Source organism: Macrotis lagotis, chromosome 1 (genome assembly GCF_037893015.1).
Source record: "Macrotis lagotis isolate mMagLag1 chromosome 1, bilby.v1.9.chrom.fasta, whole genome shotgun sequence".
In the NCBI taxonomy this organism is placed as follows: Eukaryota; Metazoa; Chordata; class Mammalia; order Peramelemorphia; family Peramelidae; genus Macrotis; species Macrotis lagotis.
Window position 1 is genome coordinate 10,825,698 of NC_133658.1, and position 19,597 is coordinate 10,845,294.

General features: G+C 38.5%; 1 pseudogene; it reads left to right on the forward strand.

Annotated features, from left to right (window-relative positions):
• Window positions 1-792: 792 nt before the first annotated feature.
• The window catches only part of LOC141505829 (surfeit locus protein 6-like), a 37,637-nt pseudogene continuing 18,832 nt past the window's right edge, over window positions 793-19,597 (forward strand).

Genomic DNA, 19,597 nt, shown 5'->3' on the forward strand with positions numbered 1-19,597 from the left:
AGCCAAGAAGAGGTTATTAATAAGATACTAAAAACACAATTAATTGCTTTATTTAAGAACCCCCATCAATTATTAGGCTGTGACCCCACTGACAATACTGAAATCAAGCCCCAGTCGCAATGGTCAGAGTTTACTGATATTCCAGGAAAATTAATATTTGCTTGCCATGACTTCTTCCTCATTATGGATCTATTATTAGAAAGAAGCACAGAATCTCAAAGTACTATAGAGGTTTGGGGGCCATCTAAGTCTACCTGTACCTGAATAAGAATTCCTTCTGAACCAGGCTACAAATAGTCATCTAATTTATGTTTAAACACATCCATAAAGGGGGAACCACATCCTTTCCTCGGTAACATTTCATCTTTATAAAAATATTTGAAATCAAATATTTTTATTTTAAATAACAAAATTTCAAAGTAATAAAATTTTAAGATAAAATTAAAGGAATCATGTAAAATCAAAATGTTAGAAAAATATTTCAAATAAAAAATTTCAAAGTAACAAAAATAAAATCAAGATCATCAAATAATAAAAAAGTATTAATAAACTCATTTCAATGCATAACGTTTTAAAGAAAAACACATTTTCTTCCTATATTTCTGTATCAGTATATAGATGAAATTCTCCATTGGTTCTCCATTAGAGCATAGCCTACTCTATCTTGAGACAAGTCTATTTGTTGACATCGTTGCCATCCGTTCATTTGCCTCTTTGCAGCTCCCATTCTTTGTTCTGCCCTCTGGGGTTATGCCACCGACTGACACAATATAACTTAGCTCTAACATAGCGATGTCGTTTCAGTCCTCTTCAAGTATGGAGGGTGACAACCATATTCCGTAAACTCAAAGCTTTTTATTATCACGATGGCCTTTCTCTGGATTTTCTAACTTATCAATGTTATTTCAAAAATGTGGCAGCCAGAATTGAGCTTAACAAACTAGATGTGATCTAACCAGGGCAGAGAACAACTGCATTATTATCTCCTCATTGCCAGATACCAGTCTTATCTTAATTCTGTCTGGGATCCTGTTCATTCTCGGGGCTAGCATAGCAAATTAATTGCATCAGTCTGAATACTCCCACTAAAAAGAACCCAATACATTCTCTAAGGATAATGTTAGCGTGAAAAAAACCTGAGTTTGTTGTAGTAGGCTCTAGGCTCAAATCCTTTTATTGCCTGTAGTTGAGGCATTTAACTCCTCTGGTCCTCAGTTTCCTTTTATGTAACATAAGACTAGGTAGTCTCTAAGGTTCCTTCCAGCTCCAAGACCCCATGTGGTTTATGAATTGGTGGAGGACAAAAAAGTCATTATCGGGAGTCCAAATGTCTTAGTCCGTGCTAAATGTAGCTACGTGAGTAACTCCCATAGAATATGATTTTCTGAAGAGTAGGGACTGATTCATTTTTTTCTTAGCATAGTTAGTGTTTATTGAATTAAATTGGTCACTGGATGAAAGATAAACACTGTCCACCCAAACTTGTGTTCAAAGACTGCCCATCTTGGGATAGCCAACTAGGGTTTGTGTTCTAAGAAGCTAGAGTCATCTTCGAGTCACAAGGAAGAATCCAAGGAAGAGGGAGTAGAGGTTCGAATTTTTTTAAACCATAAATAAGAAAACAAAAAATGAGTCAACAATTCTATAGAATAACAAATAGATACATTTTCAAAAACCTAGCAATGAAAGGAAGGTTTTCACAGGTATATGACAGATATTCAAAATCGACCCAAGTCTCAAGTGCTGTTTCATTTTCAGTCTTGTCTGACTCTTCATGACCCTATTTGGGGTTTTCTTAGCCCCTGGAGTAGTCTGTCATTTCCTTTTTTGAACTCATTTTACAGATAAGAACTTGAGGCAAACAGAGTAAAATGACTCATCCAAGGTCACATAGCAAGTAAGTATCTGAAGCTGTTCAAATTGTACCACCTCAGCATTTCTCAGTGCCACTTAGCTGCTTCAAGTTATAGTATCATAGAAACAGTATTACACTTGGAAGGGATCTTGGAAATCATTTAAGCCAAGGATTCTTAACTTTTGTTTGGTTAAGGATAGTCTGGTGAAACCAAACTATGGACCTCTGGGACAGTGTAGTGAACATGTCCTCCCCTTCCAATAATAATATTTTAAAGTATTAAGTAAATCGTATGGGATTATAAAAGAAACCATTAAATTGAAATACAGTTATCAAAATATTTTTAAAAGACAAGTTCACAGATCATCAGGTTCAGAACTCTGGATCTGAGTCAACCCTGTAGCTGAACCGTGGCTGAAAAATGGTCATCAGTCTTCACTTGACAAGCTTCAATATGATAGAGACTTAAAGAAGAAAATCATTCTATTTTTGGGGGGCCTTATCTCCCTAGCTGTTACTATCTTCACCTTTAAGAATTCTTCCTATTGATTCTCTATATCTTCTACGCACCCATCTAAAATTATGTGGTCTCTCTTCAGGCAGGGGAGTAAGCTATTTATTCCCAAGTAAGTTTTTTGAGAAAAGAGGGTTCTTTTTATTTACCTTTTGTTTCTCCACTTCTCAAAACTGGAAACAGAGTGCTTTTTACAGATTAAGCCCCCACGTGATTGATTGTTTTACATGTCTAGTCTCTGACACTGTCTACCTGACTCTTGGCCAGTTCAAAGGCATGCCCACTTAATTCTGGAGGCTCTATAAGAAAGACACAGTGAGGCTTACATATTAATAGCTAGGCTTGAAGGTTGCAAAAGACTCTCCCGGATATGATCTCCTTTTGACCTTATAACAACCTTGGGAGGTCATGCTATTATCATCTATCTTGTAGATGAAGGAAACTGAGGCAGACAGAGGATAAATGATTTGCCCATATCCCCAGGATCATACAGCTAGTAAATGGTGTGAGGTAGATTTTGAATGTGGTTCTTCCTGATTCCAGGACCAGTGATCTGACGACCATGCCATATGACTTTCTCCATTTGGAGTACATCAAGGATCTGGGATACATCAAGGGTCAGGGCCATAGCAGACAGTCTAAAACTGGTCTTATTTCTCTTGCATCGAGATCTTTTGGTTCAGTTCCATTCATCAAGCATGTACAAGGCACCATGCTGGATATTATGCTAGCATTGGAGCTACAAGGACACAACATAAAGAAGTCTTACCCTGAGGAGTGTAACGTTCTACTGAAAGAGAATATTTACATACATAAGCAAATACAAGACAATTTGTAGAAGGACAGAGCTCATAGAAATAGAGAGCAGCAGAAAACCTAGTCTTCTTTCCCTTGATCTAAATCATCAACTATCTATTGGACATTTCAGTCCAAATTCATATTTCCAAATGAACATGTCCAAAACTGAAGTCATGATCTCAACCTTCCCCAAATCTCTATACTTTTGAGTTTCTCACTTTTCACCTGAGAATACTACCATCATTTCAACCATATGAATTTTCAACATCCCTGAATCCTTCTCCCTTCTCCCCTATATCCAAATCATTGCAACTGTTGCCTCCAGAACCATTTTATATACATCTCCCCCTCATATATGATTCCCAGGATCAAGTCCTCTTAACTTACCAGACTCGAAGAATCATAGAATTATAAAGTGCTAGAGTTGGAAGGAACTCTAAAGATAATCTGAACCCAACATCCCATTTTATAGTTCAACAAAGCAAGGACAAGACAGAGACTAGAGCAAGTTTATGTACAGATGGAATTAGAGCCCAGATCTCTTAGACATTAAGTTCATCAGATTTTCATTATGCTGGGTTGTGATTTTGTTCTTCTCAGAATGAAAAAAGTGGATATTCTTGTATTACTTGCTTCTTTGCAAATCAGTGCTGGTTGTCTGGAACAATGAAAGATCCTTGCAGATAAGGACTGTCTCACTTTTGTATTAATATTTGTGGCATCTGTCACAATATCTTCTACTTCACAAATGTTTGTTGATTTATTGCTTGCTTCCAAATGCACTTATAAATCATTCAGAGATTTCTTAGGAATGGAAATTAAGCTTAATATTTGATGATTTGAGGCATCTTAGTTGCATAACCTTCTAAAGAAAAGAGATTTACTTGACTCTAATTTTTCAGTTCTCCAATTGTCCATGTATTACTCAGGAATCAGCAATATGTCTTTAGCAATTGCATTTACATATGCTTTCCCCTCTAAGATGCAATTCATCAGGGGGTAGATCATTTAACCTAAAACTGTATTCTTTTTTACCTTCGCCCCACTCACCTTGAATTTCATTTTCCTCTTAAGCATGTTTGTTCTGTCCTCATTTTGAAAATAGACTGAAAATAAGATTTTAATTGTTCCATTTTCTCCCTCTTGTCTGTCAAAACTGCTAGAAAATAACCCCAACATCAAAGTTCACTTTTCCTTATTCTTCCTTTGGCACTTAATATAGATTAAAACCAAAAATACAATACAGTTTTGTTGTTGTAGATTTCTCTGAAAGACATGACTTTCTTGACTTTAAAAACCACTCTAATTATTATAGCTATATGTTTGTGTTTGTTTTGTTAGTGACATTTATGTTTGTCTTTCACTAGTGATTCAGCTTCCATCTTTCATATACATCATTAAAAAAAGCTGCATTCTTCAGAGAGCTTCCTGTGAGGTCACATCACAGGATTTCCCCCCTTTCCTTCTGGTTGCAATAATGTAGCATTATATCCTAAAGGGAATTTCATTTTTTTTAGGTTTTTGCAAGGCAAATGGGGTTAAGTGGCTTTCCCAAAGCCACACAGCTAGGTAATTATTAAGTGTCTGAGACCGGATTTGAACCCAGGTACTCCTGACTCCAGGGCTGTACCACCTAGCCCCCTGGGAATTTCATTTTTGATAGGCTTCCTCCCTTTGGATCGTCTTACCATTTAGGATCTCAGACTGTGGTGTTATACCCAGCTTAAAAAAAAACTCATTGAAATCTTTCCCCAAACCTAGATTTCACAGCAGTCTGATAATAACACTTCAGGTTTATATCATACTTTTATGTTTATAAAGTAATGTCCTCTCAACAAATTCTTCTTAATGATTGAAAACTGAGGCACAGAGAAATTGAAATGCCTACAGTCACTGAAGCGACAAATGTCAAAGCTGAGTCTCAAATTTATATCTTCCAATCTCAAGAGCAATGTTTTGCTCTTTTCACTCTCTCTTGGTTTTCCCCACCTTATAGTTTGAACAGGCTTCTCCTTGTTCTCATTCATCTCCGATTTTTCTCCTTGATACTAAGCCTAGGAGCCATTCCCCTTATGCCTATCTGCTAAAGGATGTATTAGCCAATCTCCAATTTCGATGCAACTCTTAATATTCTGTATCACAGGATCATTGAATTAAGACTAGAATGAATCCCAGGTCTGCTCTATTCCAATCCCTTTATTATGAAAGATGAGAGATGTTGGGAACATCACTTTCAGGATCACAGAACTATTATATTGCAGTGTAAAGATTTGAATTCATTTGTTGTTTTCATCACTCTGGGTCCTCCTCCTCAACCATACTAGCTGTTTATTGTTATTCCCCACAGACTTGATTATTGTGAACATATGGCATTCCCCAGATTAGAATATAAGTTTCTGGAGGGCTTCGTACACTAGAACATTAGCAATTATTTGTTGATAATTGTCTTCATAATTAGGTGTTGGTTTGTTGATTGACTAATACTATTTTGGGCTAAAGTTTTGGCATGGAAAATCATGAGGTTGAAATTGGTGACCTCTATGCTTCTTTTCCAGTTGTTCCAGTGTTCATGGATAAATTGTTAGCCTTTAAAGTACCACAGTCAATGCTCAGTATGATGCCTGCCTCATCATCATCACTTCCCGAATGACTGCAAGTCAGCCATTGAACTAGTGGTGATTAAGAACCTAATAGTGCGTCAGACACTGACATAAATGTTGGGGATACAAAAGAAAGGTGACCCCCTTCCCTCCAGATGCCCCCAAACCAGTCCCTGTTATGACAAGACTCATGGACCCTAAGGAAAAAGAGGACAGATTCAGATGGAAAAAAGAAAGTACTCACAGTCAGAGAACAACCACCTCTGTGTCTGTGGACAGGAAAGATTTCCCTTATAATCGAAACCTTTTGTGTCCTTCAAGGATTGGAGTTCTCAAAGTCTCTGTCAGTTTTTGAGAAGATGGATCTTGACTGGACCCAAATGACTGGTTAGTGGCAGAGCTATTCATCAGCCAGGAGTCCTGTCCAGGTCTCCACTTACAATGCCAACTAATTTGCTTTTATGTTAGACAGACTCAAGGATATGGCTGTAATGGGTTTCAAGAGAGCCATTGGGATTCTGCCGGGGGAAGAGGGATGTGAATTAGTCGGCATTTTCTATTGCTGTCCCGACTCTCTTTGTTATTTGGCCAAATGTTGATAGATGGATAGAGAAGGAGGGTGCAGCAGGCTTTTAGAATTAAAAAATGTGTCTTCCCAGTCTCTTTCCTTCAGTAGTCCTTGGACAAATATCTTTCCAAAGTGTTGACTTTGATGGTTATATAAGCTTAAGTCCCAATTTGAAGGAGGGTAGAGGATTCAGGGAAGAAAAAGAATTAGGATTTCAGAGAGATGTTTGATGTAACATAATGGAGAGTACAGAGAATGGGGATTTGGAATCAAAAGATGTGATTTAGAATCCTAGTTCTGATATCTAACAATTGTGTAACCTGGGGCAAATCATTTGCCTCTCAGTTTCCTCATCAGCAAAATGATGGGGGAAGAATATTGAGGAGGAGTTAGACTTCTGTTTGGCTTCATGGGCAGAACTTGGAGGAATAGGTGGAGTTTATAAAGGAGAAGTTGACAAACTAAAAATCTTCAGTTCCCATCTGTGTGCAAACAGACCAGGCTATCTCAGGAAGCAAGGACCTCTCTCTTACTAAATGTCTTCAGACAAAGACTTGATTACCTTATGTCAAGTAGATGATAATTGGTCTTTGTGTTCATGTTAGGATTAGATGGTCTTTGATGACTCTTCCGCTTCTATGAATTTATGAAAACAAATATTGAGTTACCAATTGCATGGGGCTTTAAAATTGGCAAATGCTTTTATAAATTGTTCAGTTATTTTGCTTGTCTAACTCTTAATGGCCCCCCTTTCCCTTTTTTTTGGCAAAAGTACTGGAGTGGTTTGCCACTTTCTTCTTCAGTTCATTTTATAGATGAGGAATTGAGACAAACAGGGCTAAACGACTTGCCCATGATCACAGACATAATGAATAACTGAGATCAGATTTGAACTCAGGAAGATGAGTCTTCTGCACTCCAAACATGTAACTGTACACACTGTTAGCCAACTATCAGATATGGTCTCAATACATCTTCAAATCAACCTAATGAGGCAGGTACTATTATTCTTCCCATTTTATAGTCAAGGAAACTGAGGCTTATTGAGGTTAAATGAATCGCTTAGTCACACAGCTCATAAATATCTCAGGGAGGATTGGAAGACCAGTGTCCTCTCCACTGTACCACCTAAACTTGGACAACACATCTCACAGGCTATTGTGAGTTATTAAAAATTTTAAGTAACTATGTAAATGTGAGAGATCATTAATTCCATTTCCCAGTTGTACTTATTAACTTAATACCTCTTCATTAGGCTTAGGAAAATCTCTTAAATGTCAGCTTAATAGGAATTTCTTTTATGACCTCCATTTTGGTCTGTTGAATTGCTATCCCAAGACTTGGTTCAAACATTGTAGTCTCCATTGGTTTTTTTAAATTTTCTGTCTCTCTTTCCTCACAAACAAGCCAGAAACCCTCTTTTCTGGGACTATAAGAGTACCGAACCTAGAGACCAGGAGACTCACTCAGTACAAACACTGACCTTAACACCTATTATGCAATATGGGGCAAATAATCTCTTTGAGCCTTGGTTTTGTCTTCTGTTAAATGGGCATGATAATATCCCTACATAACTCAGAGGGTGGTTCTGAACAAGAACTTGTGTTGGTATTTTTATTCCTCCCTCCTCTGAACTCTGATAGCTCTTTGGTTCATTCCTCTCATCAGTTTATCACACTCTATATCACATTTATCTGTGTTTAGAAGTATATGAGCTCAAACATTTGACAAGCTTTGGATCAATCAATCTCTTTCTCACATGGGACTGACAAGGAAGGGGTAGAGAGAGCAAGGCATTTTGGCCACCTAAATCCCCTTATCTTCAACAGTTTTCTTTGAATTGTGATGGAATTAGGGTCCAATGTACCCTTGGTATCAGGGTCTGAAATCTCAGTTGAGACTATCACTTATTTCTAGTCCCAGCACTTCCCCTTTCTTGTCCCTCAGGGATCTACAATGGTAGTACAGAAACAGATCCTCAAAGATACACTGAATGCCCACAGCTGAGCCTTGGAATACCATGATTACCATGATAGGTTCTTGATTAACTTGCCTAGCTTCCACACAGTCTCATTACTCACCCTTCCACCTTTCACACACTATCTTCCTTTGCCACTCTATTATCAACATGTGCCCTCAAGCATTTATTTGGGATCCAAACTTCCTACCATATTTGCTCCCTGATTATTCTCCCTGGAAAAAACATAGCAACAATCCATGGCCAGAGTCCGCTATGCAACTTTCCATCATCTCTAAAATGAGTATGTGATAAATAAAAAAATGAAAAAATAAAATGAGTATGTAGGACTAGGTGGCCTTCAAGTTCTCTTTCAGTTTGCATCCATGATCTTAAGTTCCAAAGTCTTTACTTTGAAGGGGATCCATACCACTTGGCAACTAGACTAGTGTATTCTCTGAGATTTCAATTCTAAGATCTAAGCTTTTGAGCTTCTAAAATAGACTGTTTGCTTGTTATAATTAGAGCCTTGCCTCATTCATCTTTACTCTTCCCCTACCAGGTCCTAATACAGTGCTTTCAATATTTGGAGAAATCTAACTTGATTTTCTAGCAAATGATTGAAGACAGTCAGGAGAAATTCACTTTGTTGTCCCATGGACAACAATTTGTAACTGTGAAATTTGAATAATATTGTCTTTGTTATTCATCATATTCATTTTATGAATCAAGAAATGAATGAAGAAGAAAATAGGAAATATCTACCTGGGGGCCATGAATCATGCAATTATTTATAAATTGTATATTTTCCTTCCTCAGAGTTGTATTTGACCTGGATCTATAATTCTATATAAATCACAGAGATGGCTAGTTGGTGGAGCACAATGGATAAGGGCTCTGGGCCCCAAGCTAAGAAAACCTGAGTACAAACCCTACTAGAGATATGTATTAGCTAATTGACCCTGGGCAAGTCAATTATCAGCTCTCAAACTTAATTTCTTTAATTATAAAATGGAGATTAATTATAACACTTCCCTCCTAGAGTGATTGTGAAGACTGATAATTTCACCAAATTCTAGTCACTATTTAAATATTATTCATCATCATCTTCATCATGATTGCTATTAAATTTTGCTTACTTGTGTGATTTTGGGCAAACTCCTTCCCCTTGCTTCATTATCTGGAAAATGAGAGAGAAAATGAGATGATGATTTGGTCCTTTAATTTTTAAGTTTTGCCTTTTTCAAGGCAGCGGAGCTAAATAGTTTGTCCAAGGTCACACAGTTAGTAAATATCAAATATCTGAAATTGGATTTGAATTCAGATCCTCCTGACTTCAGGGCCAGTGCTTTATTTACTATGACACCTAGCTGTCCTCATTTAGGGCTTTTAAAGGTCTAAACAGAATTATCTTATGAACCCATTTGTTCAGAGCAAGACGTGTAGTTGGCAGACAAGTGTTATATTCCCATTTGGTTGAAGAGGTCTGAACCTGTGATCACATTGGTTCAAGGATCTCTCATTGAGGAAACACACTTTGTCAATACACTTCAGCCTGTACTCCAAGGTATAGTCTTAATTGGGGTGAAAACCCAAGCAGGATGGAGCAGGTGTAGGATATGAACCTAGGGCTTCCTCGCTCTAACAACACCTCCCCATGGTGTCTCATTCAACTCCCATCTTACAGATGAGGCTCTAAGTGGCAATCCACTGCCTAGCCAGTAAAGATAAGTGCTAGCATTTGAGCTCCATGACTACAGGTTTTTTAAGACACCATTTTTGAATCTCAAATGAAACTTACTGGGCTATGAAAAAATGGTAAAGGCTACAGTACATTTATTCTGAACCATTCTTGGCCTCTAGGCTCAATTACCAAAAAAAAAAAAAAAAAAAAAAGGAAGAGAAGCCTAGGTACAATCGATTTACAAAAGATTTCTGTGAGGCAAACATATTTCAACGGAAAATACATTTTCCTGTTTGCAATGTTTGGTTCAGCATAATTAACATGAATAATGCAAAGCAATTTCCTGATAGTTATTATATCTGAGAGCTTGGCAGGATCCTAACTGCCCCCACGGTGGGGCCGGAATGTGAATTGCTCAGGAAGGAGTGGGATGGAGTGAGTTTGATTAAAATGTAATGCAGTTTTTGAATTAAAAATATTCAAGGGCTTAACAAAATGACCTTAACACTATTATTTTACACAAAGACATTTGCATAATTGTAGCAATGACATCTTTTAAAAAATTCCCTCTGGATCAATAGACTCCCACATTTCACAGAGAACAATGTAACTCCTTCTTTACCTGTCTAACTTTTTGCACCAGTCAAATGAGGGAACGGATGATTTTCTGAAGAGAAGTCAGGCCAATCTAGTCCCAGGGCTTCCTGAGAAAGGATGTCTTCCGATCACCCCCCTGAGAAATAGTCAGTTAGTCTTTTTGGAAGAGCATCAGTGAAGGAAAACCATAATCTCTCAAGACAATTCATTAAAATTGGGAATAGTGAGACAGTTTTTTATAACATCAAACCCAACTTTTCCTCCTCCGATCATTCCTCATTCTTTGATCCTCGGGGGCTTAGTTGAATGTATCTCTTTCCTCTTTCAGGTGATAGTTTCCAAACATGTCATAGAATAACCTATTTAAAGTCAAAGGAGAACTTAGAAATCAACAGATCCAGTTTCTTCATTTTACAGAAGGGGAAATTGAGGCATTGAGAGGTTAAATGACTTCCTTGACATCATATCGCTTTTAGTGTCAAATTTGAATCCAGATCTTACTGACTCCTTATCTAGTGTGTTTTCACTGAGCCACACTTCTCATCATAGAAGACAGCTATGGTTCTCTCTTCTCCTCCCTCTATACTTCCTCTTTTGTGGTTTCTTCTTTCCAGGGAAAACATCCTTGATTTTGTCAACTGATCCCCATATGGCATACTCTAGAGGTCCTTCGCCATCTTGGTTGCCCTTCTTTGGCTCCACTTTAGCTGGTTTTTCACAAAGAAAGAATCTTAGGAGAACTTAAAATAATACGTTTTGACCCATTTAACTTTTCCTTTTTTCCTTTTGGGGTCTTTCACTGAGTCAGTTAATATTTGAGAAATTTCTGCTATAATAAGAAGTAAGGTTTCATGGAGCTGAAAATGAAGAAGACGTGATTCACCGACCCGCCTCTGCATGACCCTAAACATGATCCTTATTCTTCAGGGTTTGTGGAAACTAAAAAGCCTGTCAGTTGAAAGAAGGTCCTGATCTCTTAACTCTCAATACCCTCTCACTTCGATCTATTTATTCTTGCTAGTGATAAAGTCATAGTTCTATTTTTGTGACTAGAGTTCTGGGGAAGGCTATTGACAACTAGCACCTCTACCTTCTTTCCTTTTATTAGCGTCTTAATTCTCTACAATTGGATTCTGATCTTATCGTTCAACTGATGCTGCGCTCCTAAGCTACCTGGGAACTTTTTTAAATTAACAAATGGATTCTCTTTTCTTGATCCTCACCCTTCATTACCTCTCCATAGTCTTTGACCTGTTAATCACTCTCTCCTCTTTGAGGGGAGACCATTCTCGAGGTTTTCAGGACACCACTTTCTCCTGGTTTTTCCCCAATATATCTGACCAATCTTCATCTCCTTTGCTGGATCTTTATCCAAGTCACATCGACTAACTTATTCGTGTCCCGGAAGGCTCTATCCTTGGTAGTCTTTTTTCCCTCTATACTATTTTACTTGGTGATTTTAGCAGTTCCCATGGTTTCAACTGTCATCTCTATGCCAATGATTTTCATATCTACTTATTCAGCCCTAACCTCTTTGTTGACCTCCAGACTTGCCACTCCAACTGTCTACTCAAAATCTCAAAGTAGATGTCTCATTGACAGCTTAAGCTCAATATTTTCAAAACTGAACTTATTATTATGCCACCCCGGCTCAACCTAGGGTGTTTTTCTTATCTCTCACTTTTTAAATACAAAGTGTCGCCAAAGTCTGCCAATTTTACTTTAGCAATATCTCTTGAATATGCTCCTCTGACATTGCTACCAATCTAATATAGGCACTCATCACTTCTTCAGCACTTCTCTGCTGGTGGGTCTGCCTGCTACAAGTCTCTCTGCATTTTAATTCATCCTGCATTCAGTCCCTTTAGTGATTTTTCTAAAACGCTGGCCTAATCAAGATGCTCCCCTCCTCCCAATATACTCTAATATCTCCCTTTTGCCTCTAGGATCATCCAAAGTCTTTCATCACTTACCATCTTTCCAGTCTTTTTAAACCTCCTTTCTATACTGGTCTCACTGACTGTTCTCTATTCAAAGCACTCCATCTCTAGATTCAGGCCATTTTCTCTGATTGTCCTCTAAACCTGGAATGCTCTGCTCCTCATCTCTCCTTATGAACTTCCCTGACTTCTTTCAAGTCCCAACTAAAAGCCCATCTTTTATTGAAAGTCCTGATTCCCCTTAATTCTAGTATCTTTTCTATAAATTATTTCCTGTTATGCTATTCATAGTTTGCTTGTGGTTGTTTGCGTAGTTGTTAACATATTGTCTCTCCCATTAGGTTATGGGCTCCCTGAGAGCAAAGATTGCCTTTCTGCCCATTTTGTATCCTCAGTGTTTAACAGAGCATTTGGCATATTAGGCCCTTTGCTGACTGGCTGCCTTGGTGGAAGAAACTACCTTATCTTGGAGTTCCCTGTGGAATCACTGGTCTAGTTTCTATATGGACTGTGTATAGGATCTCGGTATTTGATTCATCTTCTGTCCCATGGGAAAAATTTAGTATATAAACCTCTGGATTTCTAGATAAATTAAATGGATCTATTCAATTAATCTACAAACTTTTTAAACATCTCTATACTGATGTGCAGACTCTGCTAGCAAATTTTAAATTTTTTGATTGATGAAGGAAAAAAAATCAATTCATGCTGAGTCAGCCCCCAGCTGCCCACAAACCCCAACTGGACAAGCTTCTGATGTGTTTACAGCTCTTGGCAAGTTTGCTAGCTCTAACATCTGCTGATTTTTTGCCTGATGTCTTGAATCTTTATTTACATTAGATTCTGCCTGGTATTTGTGTTATTGGTGAATTTTTCTTATGTACTTTAGTTGTCTGAAAGCTCCCTGAGGTCAAGGATCATATTTTCTTTATCTCTGCCTCCTTTTCAGAGTCCAGGGCTTTCTATACACTAAATATTCTGCATATATTTGATAAAGTTGAAGACATTTTAGTAATCAGTTCTTTTAGAGCACAGGAACCCATTATGTTCTATCAGAATCCTCTAAGTTGTCCAGATTATGAGTCTGGCTTCTTGAAAGCTTATGCTAGGAGAAGATGAATCCATACAGATCTTGCCAAGTTGAGAAGAATTTGGGTCCCATTGATGAACTGTAGGATGCCTTTTTTATTTTTTTTACAAGGCAATGGGGTTAAGTGTCTTGCCCAAGGCCACACAGCTAGGTAATCATTAAATGTCTGAGGCCAGATTTAAATTCAGGTATTCCTGACTCCAGGGCCGGTGCTCTATCCACTGTGCCACCTGGCCGCCCCTGTAGGATGTCTTCTAAGAGGCTTTACTCTCGATTAGCTGCCAGGAAGTAAAATTTTGGCCAGAAAACTTGAATTTAAAGGAGTGATCTACATTGGTAGATCTCTGACCTAGTCTGCAAAGATATTTCTTCTTTGGAATATTTAAGTGTTGTGAGAGAAATGTGATTTCCCCTTCCATCAGCTTGACTGATATAGAAATAGAATGTATTTTAATGTCATCTTCCCCCTTCCTCTCCTGAGATGGCATCTTCCACTTGGGTTCCTTTCCGTAAATAAAAGTCACTAAACAGTGATACAGAGATAGGTCTTTCATTCCTCCCTCTGGTCTTATTAACTGAGTCATGAAATTAAGGAGTCAGAAACTCTTGGGTCTGGCCACTGATTGCTCAGGAGGAGGTGATCATTGAAAGACCCTTTTAGGAGAGAAGATAATCACTACCACTCATGCTCCATCTTGGATTGCCTGAACATTTGGATCTTAGTTGAGCAGTTCAGGATTGATGGAAAGGTGAAATCTAGTCATCAAATTCCACAAAGTATTTTATGTTTTAAGTACAAAATATCTGGGGAAAATATAACATGCAATGGGTTATTGCATCATGTTTTAAGAATCTGTCAGTTCATACACATGCATCTTCTGTATTTCGTGTATTTCTACTGTGGTTGAGAAAACAAATAGCTAACCTATACCTATTTTCAGTTTGTGTCTTGACTATCTCTCCAGAAGAGACCCTATTAATCTCATGTGAGATATTATATTTGAGACAAACCTAAGCTTTAAGAGCTTTCTCTCAAGGTTCCAAGATGGGAGTATTCTGAATCAAAATAAAAGAGCCTGATGACTCTTCATTTGGGGTCAAGTTCCCCCAGAGCATGTGAATCCAGAAATAGGTTTCCTTAGTAGGAGACATCATTTCAATCTCCAACCTCTGCACCTCAGGCTATGAATATTTATTTAAGAATATCCAAAAGTATACCACATATTAAAGACAAAAAACAAGTTCCTTTGCCTCTGCTTCATTCAATATGGCCCCAAACCAGGTAGGTTTGGACCTTTAGAAGATTCACAGGTCCTCAATCACTGCCATTTCCCTAAGTTAGTTCAAGAAAAAGCCACAGGGCCCTGAACAAGGAGAACTATATAGATGAGGAAACAAGATCAGAGTTGAGTGAATTCTTCCATAGTGAATATAGGGAACACAGGACTTAAATACAAAGTCATTTCTGCTTCTCATGAGTTGCTAAAATGAGCTTCATTTTCAATATTGATCTTAAAGAAAAGCTATTACCAATTCACAGCATTCTGGACCTGACCTTAAATATTAGCTGATTATTACCATTAGTCCAAACAATGATAATCCTCTACTAAGACTCTCTTCTGATGCTTTGTCAGGAGTGGAGGTGACCCTGAGTTCTCAGAGGCTTTGCCAGCAGCACCGAAGCTGGTCTGAGTAGGTAAGGTCTTGCTAGTGAGTCTCCCTGGGTAGCACGGGCTTCCAGGACAGGCCTGACTATGAACAATAAGACTTTCCCAGAATTCCAGGAGCTCTGAGTTGGAAGGGATCCGAGTAGTCATCTGACTTAGCCAGTCTGTAGTTTGAGGTTGACCAGTTAAGTTGAAGTGAATTGTTATTAGATTGTCTGCAAGGGGATGAATTGTATCTATTTATTTATTTATTTATTTATTTATTTATTTATTCATTCATTCATTCATTTATTTATTTTTGTGGTCACAGAGTCCCTGAAATCTCTTTAGAGAAGAGAAATGGGAAAGAGTTGTGATCTGAATTGCTGGTACTTATATCCATATCACAGAATCAGAGAACATCTGGAAGGGACCTTGGAGTCCATCTGGTCCAACCATGCTCAAGAGGCTGGGCTTGTTCCCTGTTGCCTCCAGGATCAAATACAGACTCCTCTGTTCTGTTTGCAATTGAAAGCCTTCGGCCTTTGGCTGCTTTCCAGGCTGCTTATACATTAGTCACCCTTGCACTCTGCTTTCAAGTCACATCATCTAATTGCTGTTCTTTGTCCACATTCTCCCATCTCCCAATTCCATGCCTTGGCACAGGCTAGCCTCCATAATTTCCATATTTCTATTTCTTTGAACATTTCGTCCCTTTCAAGGCTCAGCTTAAGTGCCAATTCCTTTCAAAGAACTTTCCATATCTCCCAATTGCTAGTTTTCCTCCTCAAAATTACTTTATATTTAGGTCTTAATATTTTATATTAATTTATCTGTGCACAGATTGTTTTCCTCAGTAGAATGTAGTGGATTTGAGGGTAAGGTCAGTTTCCCTTTTGCTTGTTTATCCACAGACCTCAGCACAGTACCTGGGATGTAGTAGGTGCTTAATTAATGTTTGCTGAATGGAATTGAACTCCAATGGACCAAGCATCCTCCCTAACAATCATGGGTCAATCAATTAACAAATATTTATTAAATACCAACTATGGGTGTGAGAATGTGCCAGAGACCCAGGATACAAAATGAACTGATGAAATGGTCTAGACTAAATAAGGAATTTACATTCTTTTTTTTTTTCAGGTTTTTGCAAGGCAATGGGGTTAAGTGACTTGCCCAAGGCCACACAGCTAGGTAATTATTAAGTGTCTGAGGCTGGATTTGAACTCCAGGGCTGGTGCTCTATCCACTGTGCCACTTAGCCACCCCAGGAACTTACATTCTAATGGAGAAGACAACAATTGCATTGACTTCCTATTTATTCCATACATATTTCAATGTGATAAAAATTATGTGGATCCTTTGATTAGGCACTGCTGCCAATCACACAACCAACTACAAATAGATAGGATAAAGCCTACCCCCCCCCTCTCCACACACACACACACACACACACACACACACACACACACACACACGCACGGGTCTATGTCCAGGGCATGTTTCAGCAATCATATGTAATGTAATGTATATGTGTGTGGTGAATATATAAGTGAAATGAATCAAAGTGAATTTTGAAGAGAATAGAATGCTGGAGATGAGAGTCAAAACATAAGAAAAAAGAGAAAAAGATAAGACTACCTGCAGCAGAAACCAGCAGGTTAAGATTCGGATTGCAGTTTAAGTCCCAAGGTTGCCTTTTTCATACTTCAGAAGGAGATGTGCTCGACCTACTTCAAGCCAACAATGACAAGAAGCTCAAGACAGAATCTGGGGCAGTTGTTCCTTCACAGAGAGGCAAAAACCTGAGCCAGAAATTCTCCTATCAGAAGAATACAATTTTCTGTAAACCAGTTAAATATTCCGTTCCTTAAGAGGGAAGGCACGAACAGTTGGCAAGATAAAGAAAGACTTCCCATGGAAATATTGTAGGGCTTGAACTACATCTTGAAGGAAGAGAGGGATTATATAAGATGGAGGCAAGGGGGGGAATGCTAGACATGGCAGAGGACCAGTGGAGGTGGAGTGTTGTCGGGAGAGTGGCAATGACATCAATTTGATTTGCAAGTTGAATCCGTGAAGGGAACTAATGTGCAATGAAACTGGAAAGGTATGTCTAGTCAGGTCTACAAAGGGCTTTATGTGATAGTCATTCACTTCACTAGCAGTTATTAAGTGTCTTCCACGTGCCAAACAATGAGGTTGAAGGCTGTCCTCGGGGATAGAGAGTCACTGCCTCTATGCCATTCCCGACAAGTGGTGATTTAGCTTCTGCTTGCTGACCTTCAATGGAGGAGAATCCACTGCCTCTCAAGGGAGCTCATTCCATTTTTAGACAGGCTAGAAGGATAGGAGGCATTTCCTTATTGTAAAACTTAAATCTGTCCCTTTGCATCTTTCACAATCAGATTCAAAATGATAATATATAATAAAATATATATTAGTTTACCTTATTTTAAGGTATTTGGAATGATTCCATGGACCCTTTCTCTTATATAACTGTATCGACTCATGCTAATAATAATAATAATAATAATGACAATAGCAACCACAATCACAAAGCCCCAATCATAACAGTGATTCAGTTATCTTGTTCTTTACTCCTTCGGTTGCCTAGCAAACATCTCAAACTGAATGTCTCAAGACATCTTATACTCAATGTATTTAAATCCAAACTCCTCCTTTTCCTAACCTCCCCATTGAATTTGAGGGGACTACCCTCTTCCCATTTAAGATAACTAGGTGTTGCTCTAAATCCTTACTCTCCCCTCCATGATGATCAGTTGTTCTTTGGTTTCTGCCTCTGTTGAATCTTTCAATAGGCTTCTGTCTCTCCTTTGACATTGTCCACAGTCAAGTGAAGTCTATGTCATCACCTCACACTTGAACTATTGTAATAGTATTCCAGTTTAGGTCTCCAAGCTTCTCCTTCACTCAGCTGTGAAAGTAATCTTCCTAAAATTCAGGTCTGATTATGGTGGCCCTTTACCCAGTACACTTCTGTAGTTCCTTATTACCTACAGGATGAAATATAAAATGCTCCTTTGGGTTTTTAAAATGCTTCATAGCATAACCCCTTGCCACCTTTCCATCTCCTTACAATTTATACCCCTCCACATAGTCTGGGATATAGTAACATTGGCCTCTAGACTCTGGATGTTTTCACTATCTCCCATGTAGAGAATGCTATCCCTCTGCATTTTCCAACTGACTTCCCTGGGTTTCTTCAAGGCTTCGCTAAAATCCCAGTAAGCCTTTCCCACTCTTCCTTAATCATAGTGCTTTCCCTCTGAGAATATCCCAATTAATTCTGTTTATATCTTGTTTATAGTCGTTTGCATGTTCTTCCCCTCATTAGACTGTGAACTACCTGAGAGAGCAGCTTATTTTTGTCTCTTTTTATTTCTAGTGTCTGACACACAGTAGGTGCTTAGCTTATTGACTTGATGAAATACTTTTCTCACAAGATCACACGGAGATAGGTAAGGTATTATTTTTTCCCATTTTATAGACAAGGTAATGACTTCTGAGATAGTAAGTGCCAGTCGTCAATTATTATTCATCTCCCTAGATTCTGAATCATAGCCTCAGTTTCCTTAACTGTAAAATGAGGTGAGGTTGACAGAATGATCTCAAAGACCCCGGCGCTCATTGCAAAGATCTGAAATAGCAGAGATTGATTTCCAAACCAGGACTTCTTGCCTTCAAGTCCAGGGCATTCTACTGAACCATATTGTGTCTCTCAGTTTCCACAGATTCTGGAAGCATGAATCTGAGGTGATATGGAGATACCCTGGAGGATGCTGCAACACCCCAAATGCATGTTTGGGAATAACCGGCTGTTTAAAAGAAAAGATTCTCTGCTGAATAAAATGAGCTCTCTCCGTATTCCCTTTCCACTCTTTCTGTGCAACCAACTCAAATTCCATTTCAAAGTTGCAAATGAGGGAGTACTTATAGGCAATAATCAGAAGGGAGAGAATAATTACATCTTTGTAAACTTGGAACACTTAAGTCCAGGCAGCCACTACTTAGGGGAATTAGGGTTGATTTGCTTTCTTCTGAAGGGCGACATGAGCACCCAAAGGCCATCTATGCAATGGGAGAAATGGCAGTCCTATTAGACCATCTAGATTTACTCATCATAGATATTCCATTATGAATTGTATTGTCTGGACACAGATAGCTAGGTGGTGCAGTGAATAGAGTGTTGACCTTGGACTCAGGAGGACCCAAGTTTGAATCTGGCTTTAAACACTTGACACTTACTAGCTGTGTGATCTTGGGCAAGTCACTTAACCTGACTGCCTTGCATCCAGGGCCATCTCCAGTTGTCCTGATTCCTATC